The following is an 11,816-nucleotide window of genomic DNA, read 5'->3' on the forward strand; positions in this document are numbered from 1 at the left end:
TGTTATTGGTGTAAAACTGGCTGTGAAACTTGGTTAAGTGGTTCTGCTGATCTTCTAGAAAGCTTTTTTTAAAGGTGCTTCTAGTCATTGAGGAATATGAGGCTTAGTTTGACCATGGGTTAATCGGTATGTGTTCAAAGTATTCTCTGCATGATGGTCAAGTGCGTGATGCAGCTCAAAGACCTCAATCCACGTGGTGCCCTATCAATCAGTTTCGAGTACTATGTACTTTTGTTTCAATTGTTTAATTTGTTTAAGCTCTAAAGCCTTTTCACCTTGGTTAAGGCTGTAGCAGTTTGGTACTGAAGATGGATAGTGTTTTGATCTCATACTGCTGTGGATCCTTGCGGTTTTTGAATTTTTGTTACTTTTGCAAAATCAGAAGTGGCTTGTCTCAAATTGAGTTTAAGGCAAAAATTCTGCTGCACTAGGTATGCATTTTTAGGGTCTCTTTAAAAAGATTGAATTTCAATTACTATTTTATTTGGATATGCAGCTTTACATAATCAGTTCTGTTTTTCGGTAGTGGTGGTTGGATTTTAATGATGGGTAAGTTGTGCTTGAATGTGAAGCACATCTACGTGGTGAACTACTTTAAGTGGATTTGGTAACAATCATGTATCTTGGTTATGAGGCTCAGTTGGTTAAGCTAGAGGTTTTTAATTGGGTGTCTCAAATTTTCTACTTTTTTGCTTTTGCAACTGATTTGACTAGTTTTTCATTTCTGATTTCAGCCAGTATCCAAGCTAATCTCAAGGAAGTGAAGCAACAGCATTTAAGTCCAGGGTGAGATCTGTCCTGGAGTATTGCAACAAGATCCAGAACTGTCAATGTTAGTGGTGTCTGTGTCCATGATGCCATGCTGCATGATGGTCCAGCTCAGAAGAGAGGAGGCTATCTTTGTCCTGAGTAAGGTGAGGTGATCCACCTGCTTCAAGTTCTCATCTACAGAAAGTCCCGAGCCTCTGAATAAGGTGGAAAGCGTGGTGGGTAAACCAATCATCCTACTGCCGGACGACGTGCTTGGGCTGTAACCCTCATCTTCGGTGTGGATATGTTATTTGCTCTCACTCTAATCGGTCGGTGCACTCTTGAGGCCTAGGTATAGGTGGGTTTAAAGGTAAGTAGAGGAGGTGCAAGTGTAGCTGTTTTTCCTGAGATGGGTCAGCAGTGATGCAGATTTGTGATTTTGATTATAGTTCAATCAGTGTTCCGCAGTTCCTGGCCAGCTGAATGCACAGTGCAGTGACAGGCTTGGAGAACCCTGCTCAGAGGAAGCTCACTGGATACCAGCTGTATGACTGGTTGATGCCCATTGGTAAGCAATGAAGTCTGTGGTTTGAACAGTAGAAAGTGAAGAGGTGCTGCAAGCAGTCCTTGAAATTCCTGGATGCACATGGATCTTGGAGCAGGTGCAAGGGTAGTGTAATAGAGGACATGTCCCTGGAGCAGAGGTGAGTTTCACTCTTTTCCTGTCTAACCTTATCCATTTCAAACTTGATGCTATATAACCTTTTAGTATTTGCTTGTTAGAACTGTTTACTGAAACTGAAAAGTTTCTTCTGGAGTAGGCTACATGTTAAGCTCTTGGATCTCTTCTGGTGTATAACGTCACGCTTTAACATGCTGAACTGTTTCTAGAGGTGAAGCTTTTTTGGGCTTTCTTCTGGGTAATTTTTCCTTCCTGTTTGGTTGAGGCATTTATATACTAATGTGCACCTGACTGGCTCTGTAAGGCAATTACTGCTTTGCATCGGATTTATTTAATGGGTGCACACATGTAAATAAATTGGTTTCGATGCACAGCAGTACAATAGTGATTTGGCATACCAACAGCCTCCTCCGTAGACTCCTTGCTGGTTACAGCATATCAGCCAGGTACTCGCGATGTGTTGGCACAGGAACTTCTCTCCTCACAGGGGAGGAACTGCACTGGATCCCTCCCCTGTGGCAAGAGCCCTTGACTGGGGGTTTTCTCTTCACTCTCTGCAGGGTGTTTTTCCTGTTTTATCTTGGACAGATGCTGCAACAAACATTTTGGACGTTTAGTACAAAACTGGAGCTGGGAGTAATTGTTCTTACTGTTTCTAAGTGCAGAGGATCATAACAGAATCTGTCTACTAGGTTATCTGCTGCCAGAAGGGTTGACCAGGCTTTTGCTCCCAGATGGATGACCCCTCATCACCAGAAGTGGAGTAAACTGAGTAATCCAATTATCCCACTGCCTGATTAGTTTACTCCTAACCCATCTTGCATTTTTAGTATAGATCATGTTCTGCTTAATCGGTTATCCTTATCTTTTTGGCTTCGATGTAAATGACTGTGGGGGTCTGATTCTTTTTTTTTTTCCACAGGATGCAGTTTTCCCATACCTGTCGTGGTGGAGAGCAAGGAGTGCTACTGCTTGGGAAGTGGACTTTGACTCCTCTCCGTGAACAAGGGGAGTTGAAAGTAAGTAGAGGGGAGATGCAGGTCAGTGTGAGGGGCACTTTTAAAACTGCATCTGCATGGTGGTAGTGTGGAGGAGGAAAATGGACAGTCCTGTTTTGTCCTTGCAGTTGGTGCACTGAGAGGCAGCTGTCAGATGAGGACTGTCACTGGAAAAAGGATGCTTTTGAAGTTTTTAGCTCCTGGTCTCAAGAGAAGAGTGTTGGTATCTTGGTCAGTTATGTTCACAGAACCGCCTCTCTCAGTGAGGCTAGACCACAGTGGTGCTGAGTGGTATGATTGACTCTGGAATATTGTTTGTGATTTAGAGTGGAATGCCATGATGGGTGCTCCCCAGTCCCTGCCCACCTGAATGCAGACAGTGCTGATGACGTCTTGGTTGGAAATAAGCTTCCATGGGGGACTTCTGTGTTCAGTTGGTGCTGGAGGTGCGGTTTCCAAGCTTGACAGCTGGAGGTCTGCCTGTCGGAAAGTCCCAAATCCCATTGCAGAGGGTGGTGTCGTGACCCAGTGCATTGAGTTTCTTGACTAGTTTCTGGAATGATGGTATTAAAAGCTGAGCTGAAGTAGATGAATAGTAATCCTGTGTAGGGTTTTTTTTTTTATCCGATTGTGGATAAAAAGTGTTGCTGGCTTCAAACTGAGCATAAAAGGCATTGAGCTCATTAGGCAGGGAGGCATCATGGACAGATGTTCTGCCTTTTTGTAGTCTGTGAGGGCCTGTATACCTTGCCACATGCGCCTTGGGTCAATAGTGCTGAAGTGTTACTTCAGTTCCTGTTTGAGTGTGATTTTTGCATGTTTAATACCTTTCTTTAGATTGATACTGGCTGACTTCAGTTCTGATTTATTGCCCGATTGAGTGTTGCAGACCTCTGTTCATCCATGGTTTCCGTTTAGGAAACGCTCTTATTACTTTTGTCAAATAGCCAGCACATGTCTTGATGTAGCTAGTGACTGATTGTATATTCCTGTATGTGGATACATACTGTGTGGCTGCCTCTTTTAAAAACACCTCAGTCAGTGCCTTCAAAACAGTCCTGCAGGAGTGATTCAGCTCCTTCAGGGCACACTTTCACTGTCCTGACTGCTGGTTTCACTCACCTGTGCAGCTGTCTGTGTGTGTGGGGAGGAGAAATGGTGATTGTGGTCTGTTTCCACAGTAGGGGAGGGGTATGGCCTGTAAGCATTCTGAATGTTGGTGTAAACGTGGTCCAGAGTGTTTTCTCCTCTCGTTGGGAGGGGGACTTGCTGATTGGTATTTCAGGAGAATGGGGTTGAGATTTGTAAGACTAAAGTCACCCAAGATGATAAAGGTTGTCGGGATGTGCAGATTCCTGCTTATTGCAGGGTACAGTACCTCTAGCACTTCTTTGCCATTAGTCGGGGGTGGATGTAGATGGCAGTCATAAACAGTCTGAACAGTAAACGGCTACATCTGTTTTCATGCGATATGCCAGGGACTTGTGCAATACAACTTGGTGTACTGTTTTGGTTTATCCTTTGTATATTCTGGACTGTGAGTAACTCTACTTAGTGCACTTCTCACTGTACGGATTGTATTGTATCATTCATTACAATGCTGTTTACTTTCAAACTGTCTTTTCAGTTTGAGGCTTAGTTTTGGGATTTTTGGTGGGCAATTTAAGCATCTTTAAGCTTAATGCACACAATTAGTAGAGCTGTTGGTCTATTTCTTGGAAATGCTTGGCTGTCTTTCTGGCTCTGAAAGCCTGAATTTATTTCATGGGTGCACTTTGAAGTAAATCTCTTTAGATGCACTGCAGTACAAGAATGACTTGGCACACCAGCAGACTCCTGGCTGGTTACAGCTCTGAGGAGATGGCATGTCAGCCAGGTTCTCTTGATGGGTGTTGGCACAGGAACGGTACTTGAACCCTCCCATGTGGACTAGGAGGTTTCCTCTTTGCTCCCTTCAGGGTTTGTTTGTTTTCTCTTGAACAAGGTTTGCTGTGAAAATGTTGAAAGTGGAAATGCTGGCTTGACTATTTCTAAAAGGTGCAGAGGATCAAGTCTAAATCTGCACCTGAGTTAATTACAGATGTGGTACGCTTTAGACTAGGATTGCAGCTGGGGTTCATTGTAAGGATTAAGATACCTAAAACCAAAAGTTTAGCACTGAAAGTAATGCTGTCCTTTTTAGTGCAGAAAGGGGAGGGATGAGTTTCCAGATGTCTGGAAGTGGATGTGTGCTGTGCTTTGTGAAAAGGGGGAGCTGCAATAATATTTATGCTTTTGTTAGAGGACTTTCTTGTAGATGTTTACTTTTTTAAAACAATACTAACTGCTACATTAAGTTTTATTATTCTGTGTATAAGTGTAGTACCGATGTATACTATACAAAATGGTGCATGGTTTTGCCCAGAGTATCTTGTACAGCAGGTCATGTAAAGGAGATGTGGCTGTAAAAGTGTCAACTTGTGCAAAGTGGTTGTCAAACCTGAACTTTGAGGAGTTTCTATTCATTTGGGAATGCAAGACTTGGTTTGATCTGTATGTGTGCAGGCTGTAATCGCCCTGATGGTAGAATGCATGAAGTGGCTGGAAGGTTTAAATCCATTGGTTGTGGCCCATCACTAGGTTTTGAGTGCTGCTGGTGTGCTTTTGAGTTTGTTCTGAATGTTTAAGCTTTAAAACCCTTTCAGTCCAGGCTGCAGCCGTTTAGTACTGAACATGGTCAGTGTTTTGGTCTCGTATTCCTTTGGATCTCAAGATTATTGGGGTGCCCTGAATTTCTTTATGTAAAACCAAAAATTTAATTTGGTTTTTAAGTCACATTCACAGCCCTAGGTAGACAGTTTAGTGTGCTTAAAGCCCAAATATCAACCACTATTTAATTGGGTGTAAAACGTTTTGAGATTTCGACTTGTATGAAATCTGTACTGCCTTTTAATAGAAGATGGTTTTATTTAAAATGAGTTTTATTTCCACATGTTCGGTCTACATGAATAAAAATATTAATGGACTTGGTCATCCCCTTTTACCTTGGTTATAGGATAGTGGAATCTAAGCTTGATGGTTTTAGATACATTTTTCTTTCTCTATTGCTTGTGTAACTGGTTTGAACAGTTAATTTTCATAGCCAGTCACCAATCTGTTAATGTCATGGAAGTAAACTATGAGCATCTTATATGCTGGGTGAGATTTTTAGATTCTTTTGGATGCCTATGGATCTTGGAGCTGTTGCAAAGGAAGTCTAGGAGGACCTTGTCCCTGGAGTGATTGGTGAGTTTCACTTTCCAATAACTTTCATTTCTCTAATCAAGTCTAAATCAAATATAAACACTTAATTTTGTCCTTGCTTGTAAGAAGTTTTGTAAAAAGCTCCTTTTGGTTTGGTTAAGCTCTTGTTTATCTTCTGGCAGAGCACATTATGCTTTAATGTGCTAAACATCTAGAGTCATAGTGGTGTAGTTTTTCTTTGACTTTCTTCTGGGTAATTTTTCCTCCCTGCTTGGTTGAGGTATTTGTATACTAATGTGCACTTGACTGGCTGTAAAAGATGGAATCAGTGCTTTTGTATGCGATTTTATTTCATGGGTGCACACATGTAAATAAATCACTTAAATACTGAGCAGTACAATGGTGACTTGGCACACCAGCTGCTAACTTCAGTTTGATTTCTTGCTGGTTACAGCTCTGTGGAGACCACATGTCAGCCAGGTTTTCTTGATGGGTGTTGGCACAGGACCTGCTCTTCTCCCAGGGGAGGAACTGCACTGGATCCTGTGCCAAGAACCCTTGACTAGGGGGTTTTTCTTGGCTCTCTGCTGGGTGTTTTCTTGTTGGTTTGTCCTGGACAGGTGCTGCATTGTGTTCATGTTGGGAGTGGAAATGCTGGCTTGACTGTTTCTAAGAAGTGCAGAGGACCTGGTCTGAATCCTTCTCTTCATTTCAGGCTCTATGCTGCTAGAGGAGATGAGCAAGCTTGGGCTTCAGAGGGAGGTCCTTTCATCGCCCAGGAGTGGAGCACAGATGGGGCTGGTCTCTGGGGTCCTTCAGTGAAGGTCTGCTAGAGTGGTGTGCTTGTCTGAAGACTGCAAGTTAAAGGCAGCATCAGAGGATCCAGTCAGGTGAGTGAGACAAGTACTCATTTTGAGTACACTGGGTACTTGGGGGTTTCATTTGAGTACTTTGGGTATATGTTGATTTTGTTTAGGTACAGTTGTGGAGATTGCATGCAAGTTAGATAATTGAGTATATTGGTTAGGCAGCTGTTGGCATGTGCGTGGGAGTTGTATAGTACAAACAACTTTTTCTTGCCTAAACTTTTTTACACATTAAATGAACATGAAAGATCCTGTTATCAGAGGAATGTGGAGGAATCTGAAACCCTGCATTTATAATGAGGAATTGAATTTGAGAATGTTAATGGTTTTAATTGTCTTGTCTTAAGCTAGCACACCTAGGAGGAGAAGCAAGTGGATTTATGTCCTTTGGTAAGTATTCAAGAACAATTTAGTTCCTCAAGGTTGAGGGAAGGGAGAGGTTTAACTGGCTGTTTTTGGGAACTTGTGTGGGAATGTTAAATGCTTTAAACAAGGTATTAGAAATGGACTTGAGTCTGCACTCTGTTTTTGCTTTATCACATTTTAGGGTGGTTTTGTTGGTTTGTCCTGAAAAGGTAGTACTGAACACTTATAGAAGTTTAGGTCAAACTGGGTGTTGGAAGTGGAAATGTAGGCTGGACTATTTCTGACTAGTGTTTTTTTTTCTTCAGGTTCTTTGCTGTCAGGGGGATGACCAGGCCTTTGCTGCCAAGAGAAGACCTTCACCAGGACAGGAGCCCAGATGCAGCACATTTTAGCACATTCTGTCTGCAAAGATCTTGATGAATCTGTTCCCATCCCAGAAGCCAATGGGCACATCAGAGGATCATTAAAGCTGCTGTAGAAGTGTCTAATGACAGGCAAAAAATGAGGGGGGGGGGGTTTTTTTGGGTTAATTGTGGGCTGGAAAGAGGTTCAGGTGCTTTTGATGGTCCAACAGGAGCTGTGAAGCTCTAAGTGAATCTCTGCACACCAGCCTTGTAATGGCTGTTAGGACCTTGGCTTGTAACTCCAGCACCTGAGCCACCTGGCAGGGAGGAGACAGTGACTTTTGGTGCAGGAACAGAGGAAGAGTTCCAAGTTTTGTAACTTGGTAGCTACTTTGCACATTCTTAGCCATTTTGAAAAGCGTTTGAGAGGCCAAGGTCAAGCAATGATTTATTTGCATGGGTGCACACATGAAGATAAATCTTGCCTTGGCTGTAGAGTAAAAGTGAATTAAACCTATTAAGTAGGGATGAATAAAAGGGAAACTAATCACATCCACTCATTTCGGAAAGGTTTACCTGAGTGTGGCTCTTTTTTTGGTACCTGCACAGAAAGCTCTTGTCATGGGAGAGGATTTTTGTTTTATGTTGTGGCTTTGTAAATACTTTGCCAGAGAATGTTCTCGTGTATTGAATGTCTTTTTGTCTGTATGGGATGTTAATAAAGTACCATTTTTTTTTCTTGTACCACCATCAACATAAGTTGCTGTTAATTATATTAAGTACATTGTGCCACTGGATCTGCTTTTTCCTGTAGTTTTTATTTGGACATTTTGCTTCCTAATTGATTGGTTTCACAACTGATTTTTTTTTTTTTTTTTTACTACTAGGGAGGTTCAGGTCCTACTTTTTAGGTACATTTGATGTAAGTAGAGGATGTTTATTAGCATTCTTTAGGCATCTAAGCTTTGGTATATATTTTTAGGCATTGACAATGTAAAGCACAGAATTTTAATGGTTTGGGTTTATGAAAGTTATTAGATTTTGCCCCTGGGTGGTTTGTGCATTCAGTTGTGTAGAAATGAAAATGTACTTTATTTTCTTTGTAACGTAGAGGTTTTTAGAATGAAGGTGTCTTTGGTTGTGATTGGCTCGGCTTTGGTTTTCTTTAGTTCTCATGTTTTACTTTTGGGGTTTTTTTTGTCTAGCTTTGGCTTCATTTTTTTTGTGTGAACTTTTTTACAATTACCTTGTCCCAACATGTTATCAACCTTTGTGTTCTTTTGTAGTATGTTTTGTCATCTTTGGTTGTAGTTCCCTAGTGTATTGAAGTGAACGTAGTTCGGGTACATTGGTTTTTGTATTAGAAACGAGGATGGGCAAGTGCCTTTGTTTTATATGGCTGGCTGGGGGTAGTTAAGGTTAGCCAGGGTTTCAGATACTGAAGACCTGAGTGTTTTGGGTTTTTGTTTGGTTGGCTTTCTCACTATTAGCCAGCCTCATTTTGTTTCTTTTATTTGGCACTGCTCTAGTTCCATGTTATCCTGTTTATGTACCAGTCACTTTAAATAAATCTTTTGCACCAAAACTTGTCATGCTTTCTAAGTTCTTCACCAGAAACCCACCACCATCCAAAACCATCCTAGAAGTTACAACTTTAGATGCTTGGGGTTGTAACAGGCACACTGGACAGCCTCTGTGACTAGCAGTACCATCCCCTATAGAGGGAGTTTTTACTCCTACAGTCCTGGAGGGGATTGCACCCTTGTAAGGTGTCATTTCCTCCTTTCTTGTTCCTTTATGCCTTTCTCCATGTGTAGGCAAACTCATGCATCTTGGGTAGTAAGGTTTTGCTTTTTACTTTACGCACCCTGCTCAATAGTGTTAGACCAGTCTGGAGGTAATGTTGGCACTATGGTTTATTTTTTCACTGTTTGTGGTTGCTGCTAATGTCATACTGGTACTTTTCCATCTGGGGTGGTTGACTTTTTTTTACTGATGCTCTCTACAGTGCCTCCCATTAGTCACAATGGATACACTTATTTAAGAGTAAACAAGCAGTTCCAGTGCAACTGAAATTACACCAATTAAGTCTTCCATTCCCTTCACTGTGAAAATGTCCCAAAAGCGGTTTACTTAAGCTGTCCATTGTACAAGGTTTTCTGTATGTGTAGTGAATTTGGGTGCAGCTATTTGTATGTCTTAATGCATTAGTTGATGTCTTTAAAAAAAGTCTACTGGAAGTATTGCCAAGATGAATCCATTTCATACAGTAGTGATTGAGACTGCATTGCAAAGTAAGTACTATTTTTGTAACATGTTGGTGTGAAATTGTTATAGCTGCAGTAGTTGCAGATTATAGAATAGACCAAGAGAATATAATAGATTTAAGAAAGGAGTTATCGGAATTGTATGGAGTTGTGTAGAGGTTGCCATTTAGGGCAGAGACAACTGCTAGCATTGGTGGCAGTAAAATTATTTATACATTAGGTTTACAGTCTAGCAAATGTAATTGTTACACAATTTTCATCCTTTTAAACTAATTCGATTTTTGGTTAGTGAGCTCTTTTTTTTTTATAGAGGGCTTGGTCTGTCTCTGCAATAGATCTGTTGTGGATGTTACTATAAGTGATTTCTGCCAGCAAGGAAGTATAAATCTATTTACAGTGGTTTAACCATACTGCTCACTGCACCAATGAAGATCAGATGGAATGCCATTCCTTTCCTCATCTACTTGTGCCAGAATGCAATTAACCTACGTCCATGTTCTTGGACTGTGGCAGAGAACACATCTCAGAGATAGCCACAAACTGGAGACAAAATTACATGAGAAGCCCAAATCTGGTTCTCTTCCAGTCGTCCCACGAAGTGTAATGTGTAGAAAAATAAACTGGTGACAAGTACCATGTGTAAGGAGTGTTTATTTTCATGAGCCCTGCATGAAGGAGTCCTTTGGAACCATGATGATGGCTTGGAGAGAAGCAAGAATGTGCACATTGACATTTAATAAGCAATGGTATGTATCATTCATAGGATAAATAAGTTTCACATTAGTTATCACATCATAAACTTGAGTTGGTAGTTAAAGCAACCTTTTCTTCATTTTTAGAAGAACCCAAAAAAGTGTGAAAAGGTCAGGTTGTCCAGATCCTGCCTCTTCAAGTTCAACTGCTTGTAGATGTAATTACATTTCATTAATGAAAACACAATGGTGACATACTGAGTTTATAATATATGCCACTCCAGTATTCATATATGCCATATGAGATTGGTAGTTATCAAGGTTTTGTTGATTTATTACTCTTCTACTTTTGGTACAGTAGCTTAGCTGCTCAATGTATTCTACTAGAGTTTAGGGGTCTTTTTCTCCAATCCCAGAGGTTAGTGTGATTTGGGTCAGTCCAGTACAGAGTGTAATGACCTTTACAATTATAATCTATTTCATTAATTATATCCCAGTTTTTTCAAGTACCATGTTAACCATAAAAATGCCAACTTTGTAGGTTTTGAATTGCAAGTGCATGGTTTAGCTAAAGAGACACCTTAATTTGTGGTTCTGTTTTTAACACTTTTTATTTTTAAAACCTTTAATAATTTATCACATTATGAAATAAATCCTCATTTATATAGACCTGTTTGGAAGTGTCCACCAATTAAGTCAGTAGAAACTTTAACGTGCGAGTAGGTTATTGCAAAAAAGGTAGTAGATTTGGTTAATAAATATAAAATAACAAATACTTTGCTCAACAAAAGGTTTGTAGTAGGAGCCAAGTGTATTTAATCTAAGTACCCCTTTTCTAAAATAAACTTTGTTAGAAAAAAAGATTTACAAAAGTAAGGAAATAGTACTCACCACTTACCACTCTCCTTAACTCCTGGACTCTTGAATGAAAACAGAGGCACAGGGAGTCTGCTCTTTTATCCTCTGAGCTGGGCTGGCTCCTCCCCCTCAGAATGTACCAAGTCCAGTGAGGGGTGAAACCTTCACAACTGTATATAGTGGCTGGCTGAATTAAATCAAAAGTTATACAAACTCCATATAATACATCTATTCATTTGAAGATGGATAATGAATTTCTCATTTTGGGGTTAAATAAAGTGCGACTGATTGAATCATATGTGGGAAGCTATTCATTGATGATTATTGTTAGCACTTTTGAGCCTCTTTGTGTTTTTTGATCAAGAGATTTATACAGATGTAGGCATTCAAAGTGCATGTTTAAACCTGGTTAATATGGAATCTTAATATCGAATTTTAAAACAAAAGGGTAATTTTGGTAGCTGAGCATAAAAAAACAGGAGAATAAATCTTTGAACATCATATCATCATAAATTATATTGATTTAGTAATATAAACATTATACTTAATGTCTAAGACTGATAGAGGTAGCTTAAATAAAAAGTACACAGAAGGATTGCACTTTACAAACGTTATGCATCAAAGACTCACTTTATGTGGTTAAGTTTTGATGTGCTCTTTCTGACTATGTTAAATTTAAAACATTATTAAGATTAAAATATTATGGATTCTTTTAAAAAGCATATAAATCTTCTCTATGACTCCTTGCATTATTCCAATAAAATACATGTA

The 11,816-nt window shown here is 40.1% G+C and overlaps 1 long non-coding RNA gene across 11 annotated transcripts in view; it reads left to right on the plus strand.

Annotated features, from left to right (window-relative positions):
* Positions 1–8,813, plus strand: part of LOC138224419 (uncharacterized) — a 29,896-nt gene extending 21,083 nt beyond the window's left edge. For 8 of the 11 annotated variants that reach the window (XR_011182898.1, XR_011182905.1, XR_011182904.1 and 5 more), the window contains 6 exons: positions 735–2,204; positions 2,355–2,451; positions 2,559–2,661; positions 2,757–6,542; positions 6,866–6,908; positions 7,190–8,813. This is a non-coding gene — a long non-coding RNA (uncharacterized lncRNA). The remainder of the gene's footprint in view (positions 1–734; positions 2,205–2,354; positions 2,452–2,558; positions 2,662–2,756; positions 6,543–6,865; positions 6,909–7,189) is intronic. The other 3 variants (XR_011182902.1, XR_011182903.1, XR_011182908.1) reach the window with 3 other exon arrangements.
* The last annotated feature ends 3,003 nt before the right edge of the window (positions 8,814–11,816 follow it).

The sequence above is a fragment of the Lepisosteus oculatus genome, chromosome 21 (assembly GCF_040954835.1).
Source record: "Lepisosteus oculatus isolate fLepOcu1 chromosome 21, fLepOcu1.hap2, whole genome shotgun sequence".
In the NCBI taxonomy this organism is placed as follows: Eukaryota; Metazoa; Chordata; class Actinopteri; order Semionotiformes; family Lepisosteidae; genus Lepisosteus; species Lepisosteus oculatus.